Source organism: Gekko japonicus, unplaced genomic scaffold (genome assembly GCF_001447785.1).
Source record: "Gekko japonicus isolate JY-2015 unplaced genomic scaffold, Gekko_japonicus_V1.1 scaffold31, whole genome shotgun sequence".
Taxonomy (NCBI): Eukaryota; Metazoa; Chordata; class Lepidosauria; order Squamata; family Gekkonidae; genus Gekko; species Gekko japonicus.
This window is the reverse complement of record NW_015161404.1, coordinates 1669463-1679578: the sequence shown is the minus strand read 5'-3', so window position 1 is coordinate 1679578 and position 10116 is coordinate 1669463.

Here is a 10116-nt window from a genome sequence, read left to right as displayed (position 1 = left end):
TTCGTTTCTAAGTTTTGGAGGGAGCTCCTGTCACTCATGGGGGTGGAGCAAGGTCTCAGCAGCGCTTACCATCCTGAGACCGACGGACAGACCGAGCGTGTAAATCAAACTCTTGATGTAAATCTTTGCAAGATGCCTGGCCTCTATTGTGTCAAACCCTGGATGCTGCTAAAGCAGCATATAAGGCCCAAGCTGATAAGGGAAGGGTGGTGGGATTGGATTTGAAACCTGGTGATCTGGTGTATGTTTCTACTAAAAACATCAAGATGTTAAGACCAAGTAAAAAACTGGGTTGGAAGTTTATTGGGCCTTTCAAAGTGCGTAAAATCATCAATAATGTTGCTGTCGATGTTGCACTGCCTAAGAATCTGAGGGCTTTACATTCTGTTTTTCACATGAGTTTGTTGAAAAAAGATCCTGGTACCTCTCCCTGGAGGCCCTCGGTTACTCCCCCTCCGCCTGTGCTACTTGAGGGGGATGAACATTTCGAGATTGCGGATATCCTCGACTCCAGACTGAAACGTGGTAAACTCTGGTACCTCATTGAGTGGGTGGACTTCGGACCCCAGCACCGCGAATGGGTGGAAGAAGGGGATATTCGGGCCCCTTATCTGATTCGTAAGTTCCACAAGAAGTTCCCGGACAAACCGGGAGGTCTCCTGCCCAATCCGGGAGATCTCCCGCCCTGCCCGGGAGACGGAGGGTAAGATGTATTTTGGAGGGGGCAGTATGTCAGCAAGCTGCCATGATGTTCTGTGTTACTTGTATGACTGTACAGTTTCTTCCTCCCCCCCTTTGCCTACTAGCCTGTATTTTATTCTGCTGTAATGCCTAAGCCAAACAACTGGAGGACGTGGTGTAGGAATGAGCTTGAATGCCAGCTTGTTGCTTTTAGATCCTGGGAACTGCACCTGTATTATGTCTGGAGATAGCAGTGTTCCCAGGCAGTGAGCGCGCAACCGTTTCCTTTCACCCGCCAGCGGGAAAGTGACCCATTGGTTATGTGCCTGGTTCAAATCCCTTTATTATGCTTGCCCTAGTCGTTTGTACCCATTCCTAACAAAGAACTTGTTTGCGTATCTTTCCAAAGCTTTGAAATAAATTTTGCTTTTCTGAAACGTGGATTTATTCTTGATGCTTGGGGATCCAACATGGACAAACATTGCACTAATCATTACCACGAAATGCAAAAATTTCCACTCAGTTATAGCAGCCATTTAAAATGCTTTTTTATTATTTCTGGATAAGACGTAGTGTTCCCTCTAAGCTGAGTTAGTGTGAGCTAGCTCACATTTTTTTAGCCTCCAGCTCACACATTTTTGTCTCGGCTCAGGAAGGATGGCTCCAGAGCAAACTAGGTTAAGCAGTAGCCAAATCACTCACTCACAGCTTTAATGCTAGTAGCTCACAAAGTAGAATTTTTGCTCACAAGACTCCACAGCTTAGAGGGAACATTGGTAAGAGACCTACATTTTCTGTCCATGTGCTTTCATTATATCTTAAGCCACTGCTGTCATACAAACCTCATTTACAGTATGTCTCTGTTTCTAAGCCTGGATGTTTCCTAGCAAACCATAGTGTGCATGCTAGTAGTTCTTCGCTTTATATTTTTTGACAACTGGAAAAGGTGGAGGAGAAAGGAGGAGAGGAGGCCATAACAGAGGCCCCCAGGCAGAGCTCCACAACCATGATAGAAGCATTTAAAGTTAGAAGGGCTGACAGCCTCAAATACTTTGGGGGAATAGCTGCTTTTCAGAAACAGGGTGACCTCATTTTATTTCTGGCCTCCTCTAATGAATAGGGATGATTGGTGGCTGGTTAGTACTGAAATGAATTGAAGGAAATATCCTAAAGGCAGAAGGGCCAGTGTATAAGAGCAACAACAATCTTCTATAGTACAGAATTTGCTAATAATGGTCAATCCCTTCTGGATATTTTCTCCTCCTTTTCATGTTGGTTTTTGTCCACTTCTATTTAACACACAACACAATCTGCTTCAATTAACTTGGTCAGGAACAGCTTATCGGGCACAATAAATGCTACATTTTTTTCTCATATAAATTCTACTTTCTTTCTTTTTGAAATGTTAAATCGAATGTGTGTCTGTATACAGGAGTCATAATACTTAAGTGCCATCAAGTCACAATCAACATATGGCAACCCTTTATGAGGTTCCTGAGGCAAGAGATGAGTAGAAGGGGCGTACCATGGCCTTCTTTTACACAGTGACCCTGGTCTTCTTTGCTGGTCTTCCATCAAAGTACTCACCACAGTCAACCCTGCTGAGCTTTCAAACTTTGATGAGCTTAGGCTAGTCCGAGCTAGTTATAATATATATAATGATATATTAAAATAATATATTAATTTTCTGTGCCCCCCCCCCTTTGAGCTAGCTTTGACATAGATTGGTTCATGCCTACATTCAAGCCTAATCCATTTACAGAGTAAAGGGCATAATTATAAAGTGGGGTGGGGAGAAATAATTGCCACCTTAGATGTGTTTCAAATTAAGTTACAAATGATCTGTCATTTTCTAATAATTGGCATTAAGTATCTTTTAGAGAACATGTTGAAATTCCAAAATCTAATTCAAAATGCATAGCCACCATTCTTGTATCCATAAAGCAGTCTGTGTTTCCACTGACATTTTCAAAGCAAGAACATTTACAAAGAAACAGTACTGGAGAATAAGATGTATGTGCTCAAATATTGTCAAAGAGTTGTCCTAATATCCAATAATATCCAGTAAAAGTTAACATTCCTGTGCATCTTTTCCTATTTTATTTCAGCAACCATTCTGCTTGGCGAACAGATAAACGGCCAGCAACTGATTTCTCAGAATGGCACAATCCTCAAACATATTGTGTCATGTGTCCTAAGGTGTTAATTAAGATAGTTCCTGGTACATTCTAACTATGCGAGTGTAAAGGAGGCAATTTCCAAACTACAGTGCTAGCAGCATAATTTTCTGTGCTTTCATCTCTTCCTTTACACTAGGGGGGAAAAAGGCTGGTGGATATTGTAAGCAAAATGGGGCCCTTATGAGGCTCCTTCTATCACAGGACATGTGGAATTTACTCATTTGGCCCAGATCTCAAGCCATTGGACCTCAATAAGGAGTTCACCTCTCCAGCTTTATTCCACCTTCTCCAGCAGACTTAGGATTCACTTCTGCTGTCACCAGCAGGTTGGAAGCACAGTTGTTGGGTAACCTACAGCCCAAGTTTGCAGTCCTGTGCCTGGCCAGCCCGGGCAAGTCCGGGCATGTCAGGCTGAATACATTACACCCAAGTTTGCAGAAAAATCTGAAATTAAAAAAAATATATAAATAGGGGTATGACAATTTCTCCCGGGATCCCTTATTCTTCTTCTTGGCTGGGCAGCCCCTTTTCTTTCTACTTTGTTTGTCTGTCTGCTCTACCCAGTTGTTTAAATGTATTTTGATATATGCTTGCTGACCCAGTCTAGGGATCTGAGGGATCAATCAAAATCCTTCTTTTGTCTTCATTTGATAATGGCACACAAGGCTGATGGTGACTCAAAATTAACAAACTATTTTATTGAATTCATGAGGGGAACTGGTCAGGTAGGTATCAGGTTTAGGGCTTAGAAGGTGAAAAGGCAACAGGAATGAGGTAACTTGATATAAATATAAATAAAAGATAGTTTGCCTCAAACAAGTAGTTATTTAGTTTATTTAAAACTTGAGGAGAGAGATTTCCTGGCCGTTACAGAAGCATAAGCTTCTTTGTCTCAAATAAATTTAACTTGCTGGCGTGGATGGAGACTCTTCATTGGTGGAGGAGCTTAATCTCTTCTTTGCCCATTTTGTTGTGGAGCCAAAGGGGACAGCCATATTACAGCCATCTGTCCATGGCGGCCCCTCCCTCAGGGTAGAAGAGCATGAGGTGAGGCGAACGCTGAGGGCAGTGAATCCGAGGAAAGCGGCTGGACCTGATGGCATTACGGGATGGGTGTTGAAAGAGGGTGCTGACCAGTTGGCAGGGGTCTTTACTAAGATCTTTAACCGGTCTCTACACCTGTCTATTGTTCCATCGTGCCTAAAGTCCTCAATTATTGTTCCCCTGCCCAAAAAATCTACAATCAGTAGTCTAAAGGATTATAGACCAGTTGCACTCACTCCGGTTGTGATGAAGTGTTTTGAGAAATTGGTACGTAGTCACATTGTTTCATGCCTTCCATCTACATTGGATTTTCACCAGTTTGCATATAAGGCAAACAGATCCACGGAGGATGCCATCACTACCACTCTCCATACTACTCTGTCACATCTGGAGCAGGTGGGGAGTTATGTGAGGCTGTTTGTGGATTTTAGTTCTGCCATTAATACCATCCTCCCATATAGATTAGTGTTCAAATTGGAGGGCCTTGGACTCTCCAGCTCCATATACCTCTGGATTTTGAACTTCTTGATGGCACGCCCCCAGAGGGTTAGGGTAGGGTCCTACATGTCCACAGCCCTTAAGAACATAAGAACATAAGAGACGCCAATGTTGGATCAGGCCAAAGGCCCATCCAGCCCAACACTCTGTATCACACAGTGGCCAGAAATACCAGGTGCCATCAGGCGGTCCACCAGTGGGGCCAGGACATTAGAAGCCCTCCCACTGTTGACCCCCCCAAGCACCAAGATGACAGAGCATCACTATCCCCAGAGTCCCTATCTATACCTTGTGGCTAATAGCCACTGATGGACCTAATTGCATTTGTTTGAAGGAAAAGGATTAAATCTTTGTATTTCCTTCTGCTTTGTCTTATTCCAAATGGGATTTCTTTAAGGATCCTGATAGTGCTGTCCCCGATTTTCAAGGTTGTCCCTGTCGTCAATCTCAGGATAGTATCCCTCACATGTCTCTTCAAGAATCTCATTAGGTTACATGGGTTAGTTTAATAGCAGCGTTAATATTTATTTCATGTTGTGTGTTTTTCTTTCTTAAAAAACTGTACTTGTTCGCTTTTAGAATAAAACCATCTTTTGCCTGTCAGGTTTACATCAGTGATTGTTTCAGCCTTGGTTGGGTTTTTACTCAAGCCCATATCTTATCCCCTCAACCCCAATTTATATTCTTCTTTTCAATTGTTTGCGGGGAACTTTTGTCCTGTGGGTTAGAAGGGAAACTGAAATTGTGATAGGAGGGAATAAGCATGTGTGGTGTGGTGGCTAGCTCCCCAGAATATCCATCACAACAGTGTTTATTTGTGACTGATTTGATGTTCTATTTAAATAATTTTCTGTCAAATGCAGCAGCGGTGCAGCAAGGAAGGGGGACAACAAGTCAATCTGGCTGAGTGAGAACATACATATGCAAAAAGATGCACATACATATTGTCCTGCACTGTTAGGAAGAACTACAGAGAAGCAGGGAGCTGAACAGGCATGAATGGGTCAATGAACAGGTGAGCAGCCTGTTGGAAAGTCAGCTCCCTCTTTGACACTGGAGAACAGGATGTAAGACAAACAAGCAAGTGTTTGTGCATCCCTAATTATATTTGCAAGATAGGGACAAGCTTTGGTAGGAACCATTTCTCAGAAATACAGCACATGCTTTGCATGCATAGGTTCTCAGGTTCCATTCATCACATCTTCCCCGGCTGCTGGGGAAAACCTCTGTGTTCCTGGAGAACAGCTGCCAATCAGAATCGAGAATGCCAGGATAAGTGAATCAGAGATCTGACACAGAACCTGGAATCCTTCTGCAGTCTAGTTCAAATTACCTAGGGCAATGTGTTCTTTATGAAGCAAGGCTGTGAAGCCTCCCTTGCTCCTAAATTTGACATTTGTTGCTTTTCTTGATTGACAGTATCAGCAAAGTGTGCCTAGTTATGGAGGCTGAAAGCATGCCGTAAAATCTGTAGAATGATGATCCCTTTAAGGATCTCTAAGCAATCTTGTCTCCAGAAATCTCGTAATCCTCACCCACGACAGAATGTTTATAATAAAGATTTCATTGCTGCAGCCAGTTGATCACTAGGGTTCATTGTTTCCCAGCAAAAATCATTAATACGAATGCTTCCTTTGCTTGTTCATCCTAATGTTACAAAATAGGAGCCTGCTTTTCTTCTTCCTGGGAATCTTAGTATAGCACTAAAGAATTTGCCTTCTTGTATTGTAGGAAAGAAAGACAAAAAAACTCTGAAATGTCAGTATCTCAATTCATAGATTGCGATCTTCGCCCCCCCCCCCCGCAATATATACTCTTGTTCTTAAAATCTATGTAAACAGTACAGAAGTAGTGAGGTGTGCCTTCTTAAATTAATCCCTCCAGTTGTAGCTAGCTCTTTCTGCTTATGCGCCTGTGAATGCAGCACAGATTTACTAACCAGGAAGATCAATGAGAGCTGGCATTTTGATAGGAATTATTTTGTAGCCAATATTTTATTCCAAAGATATGGCAGTTGAGTAATATCTGAGTAACATCTGGGGACCATTGGAGGAAAGGGTTTTGTTATGAGCTTCAGGGAATCAGCATCTATAGTGGCAGGCACACAGAGAGGTTTTCTGTCTTGTTATTTTATGTCTTGGCACTTGCAATGTTCCCTTCACTTGTTACCCATTGCTCATCTACAGGCTCTCATTTCTGGCCATCTGCTTTTTCCATTGACTGCTTCTTTGCCCCCCCCCCAATTGTTGCCAGCTTCCTTATCTTTTTTCCTATTAATTGTAAGCTTTTTATTCTTAAGTTTCATCATACTCTTGCCCCTTCCTACATCTTTTTGGTCTCTGTGCATTCCTTTGTCTTTTTTGTTGCTAGTCTGTTGGTTCTGTTCTTCTTGTTTAACTTCATATTCCATTAAGGAGCTCTTTGCACATTACAAAGTCCTTGTATTTGTTGGGTAATGACACAAAGACTTTAAATCAGAGGTTCAATGGGAGTTCGTGCCTCCCACAGTCACATTACCTCCCAGGTTACTTATGTGCCTGCAAGTAAGTTTCACGATAGAGTCAATAGTGGCTCCACGGGGTGGTTTAAGGTAGAGAAAACAGCACAGAGGGGAAGGCAGCAGTCTCATTTCAGCATTCGCCCCAGTGGTGAGGATGGAAGGGCTCATGGTGAATCTCAGAGGCATAAAACTCCCACTGAACCTATGATTCAAAGTAGTGTTGTTACCCAGTGAGCATGCAGACCTCGTAATGGGCTAAGAAGCCCTCAGATCTCTTGATTTCTTTTTCCTTCTATTCCCCCAGCCTTCTCAGCACTCATGTCAACAAAGTACCTTATTGTCTGTTTTAGTTTTTCCTTACCTTCAGCTCCGTCCTTCTTCATGTATCACACACACTTACATTAACAATGCAATCCTCAGAACACTTTCCTGGGAGTAGGCCCACTGAACAGACCTGGGTAGGATTCTGAGTAGACCTGCTTATGATTGCTGACTTAGCTGTAAGCCTGTGGGCATTGATTCCCTGTTTCTAATCGTTCTTGTAAAGTTCTTAATTGTCATAGTCTGGTATCTAATGAATATAGTTTGGCATCTGATAAATATACAATGTTATGTGGGCTCCATTGGGACAAATCACTAAGAGGATAACTTTTATTTGTCCAACATCTTTTAGTGAGAGTGTTGAAGTCTGCAAACTCCAGAGAGCTCTTCCTTAAACTGAATATTTCATATCAAAGCTAGGGAGCCTGTCAGCCCTTTGAATCCTGCTTTCCAAGGTGTCAGACATCAGACATCATGAGCATCCTTTGTTCAGTAGGTGGGACGCTGTCCCACTTTGTCTAAAATTAATTTAGTTTATCCAGTTCCTCTGCCTTGATGTAGCTGCTGGGCTGTCATCTTTCCATCTAAGGCATCACGACTTTCCTATCATTATTCAGCACTGGAGTGACTGTATGGCAAATTACGGTCCCTCAGCAGTCATGGCTGGGGGGGATGGCAGGGCAACCTGGTGTGTTCCATACTGGCTGAAGTCCACAGTGTCAGGGCCAAAGCAGATGCTACACTGAATTGACAGCTGGCATCAAAACCAGCAGCCATAAGTTTCATTTCTCCTCTGGCAGTATTTAGCAAAACTTACTTTGTATCATGAGGTCATGTTCCATGTGTCTGCCCTCACACAGCAGCCAGTAGTGTGGAGTGGAAGGAGGGAAACACAGAAAGGCATGATATCATCTACTAAATGCTACAGAGTGGGAGAAACAACCACATATTTAGTTTAGCCCTCATAAGACCATTCAACCAGCCTGAACAATTTAGATTATAGCCTGCCTCCTCCAAGCAGAGAGTGCCTATAAAGGTGGAATACATTCTTAGAATCAGGCGGCTTCCAGTTTCCAGTGCTAGTCTGGCTGATGGTTTTAGGTTGTGCTCTGCTTCAAGGACTTTTGTTCTTTAATTTTCAGTTTCTACTTGCTTCTGTTATCTTTTCTTTCTGTTTGTTATAAGTCTATTTTAGATGCTTGTTTCAACCTCCCTTCCTATTTTATTTGGACTGCCTTGTGGGTGATTATTTTTTGAGTTCAGCTGGTTCCCTTGTCTCACTCCCTATTAGATTTAATCATGTAGGGAGTGGTGGGGCATTTATAGCCTATGAAGGCTATAATGAAAGACTTATGAAAGAAAGATTCAGGGACAAACAAAGAACCTAAGAGATTCTGGACAATTTGACCTGGAGAAAACTATCTCTCTGATCACCAAGCTCCTGGACAGACCTGATCAGTATAGTAGGCATACACTGTCAAAGGGGCTAGAATAAATTAATGGAACAGCCCTAGAACTGTTGTGTCACCTTTTGATATATTTTCTGTTTACCATTTACCTGCATTTTTAATCACCTCTATTTTTACCTTGATATGTCCAATTTCTCAAGGTTTGGGATTTGCCTGTAAAATATAAACCTTATAAAAGACAGAGTTAATCCAATAATTAAATATAATACTATCACAAGTATTACATGGGTTTAAATTAAGAGTGGGAAGGTACCGACTGGATATTAGGAAAAACTTTTTTACAGTAAGAGTTGTGCATCAGTGGAATCAGCTACCTAGGGAGGTGGTGAGCTCCCCCTCACTGGCAGTTTTTAAGCAGCAGTTGGACAAACACTTGTCAGGGATAGTCTAGTCTAGGCTGATCCTGCATTGAGCAGCGGGTTGGACTAGATGGCCTGTATGACCCCTTCCAACTCTGTGATTGTATGAGTCTGTGACAAATGGACATGACTAGATGGCCAATATAGAAATTAAATAGATTAAATAATTGGAAGCAGAACATGGAGAAGCTCTATCCTCTCCCCTAAAGCAAGGCCCAGAGCCAATCATGGACAGATCATTAATTGTTAATATTGAAAATTAAAATAAAACTGAACAAAAACACCAAAAGATTCATATTGCCAAAATGAACTCTAAACATTCCTGAAGAGTTTAATGACCATGTAAAGCAAAATGTGTATTACTAAGTTCAAGTAAACGGGAACTGGAAAAACTATGGGTTGAAATCAGAGATATTATCAAGGAAGAACGGGCAAAGACTATTCTTGTAGCCAAAATGAATGAAAAGCCTCCATGAATAACTGATGAAACTCTTAAAATTGCTAAAGAAAGATGAGAAGCAAAAACAGAGGTGACAGAAATAGAATCAGAAGTCTAAATACAGTGTTCTAGTGACTGACACATAGAGACAAAGAGAACTATTATAATAACCAGTGTAAAGAAACAGAAGAGAACAACAAGGAAGGAAGAACAAGAGATCTATTCTGCAAGATTCAAGGAATCAAGGGGAAATTTAAAGCACAGTTAGGCATGCTGAAAGATCAACACTGAAATACATTAACCGAATAGAACAAAATAAAGAAAAGATGGGAAGAACGGTACTAAAGAGATGAAAGGATGATAGATTCCTTTCAATAAGAATATTTTGAAGAAGAACCTACAGTTTTAGAAAGTGAAGTGAAAACTGCACTGAGAGCATTTGGGAGAAACAAATCACCAGGAGTATATGGGGTATCAGTAGAGGAATTCCAAGCCACAGAAATGGAGTCCATCAAAATCTTAACAAGATTGTGCCAACAAATATGGATGACAAAACAATGGCCTGCAGACTGGAAATGCTCAATCCAAAAAAGGAGACATCAAAGACTGCAGCGAATATTAATTT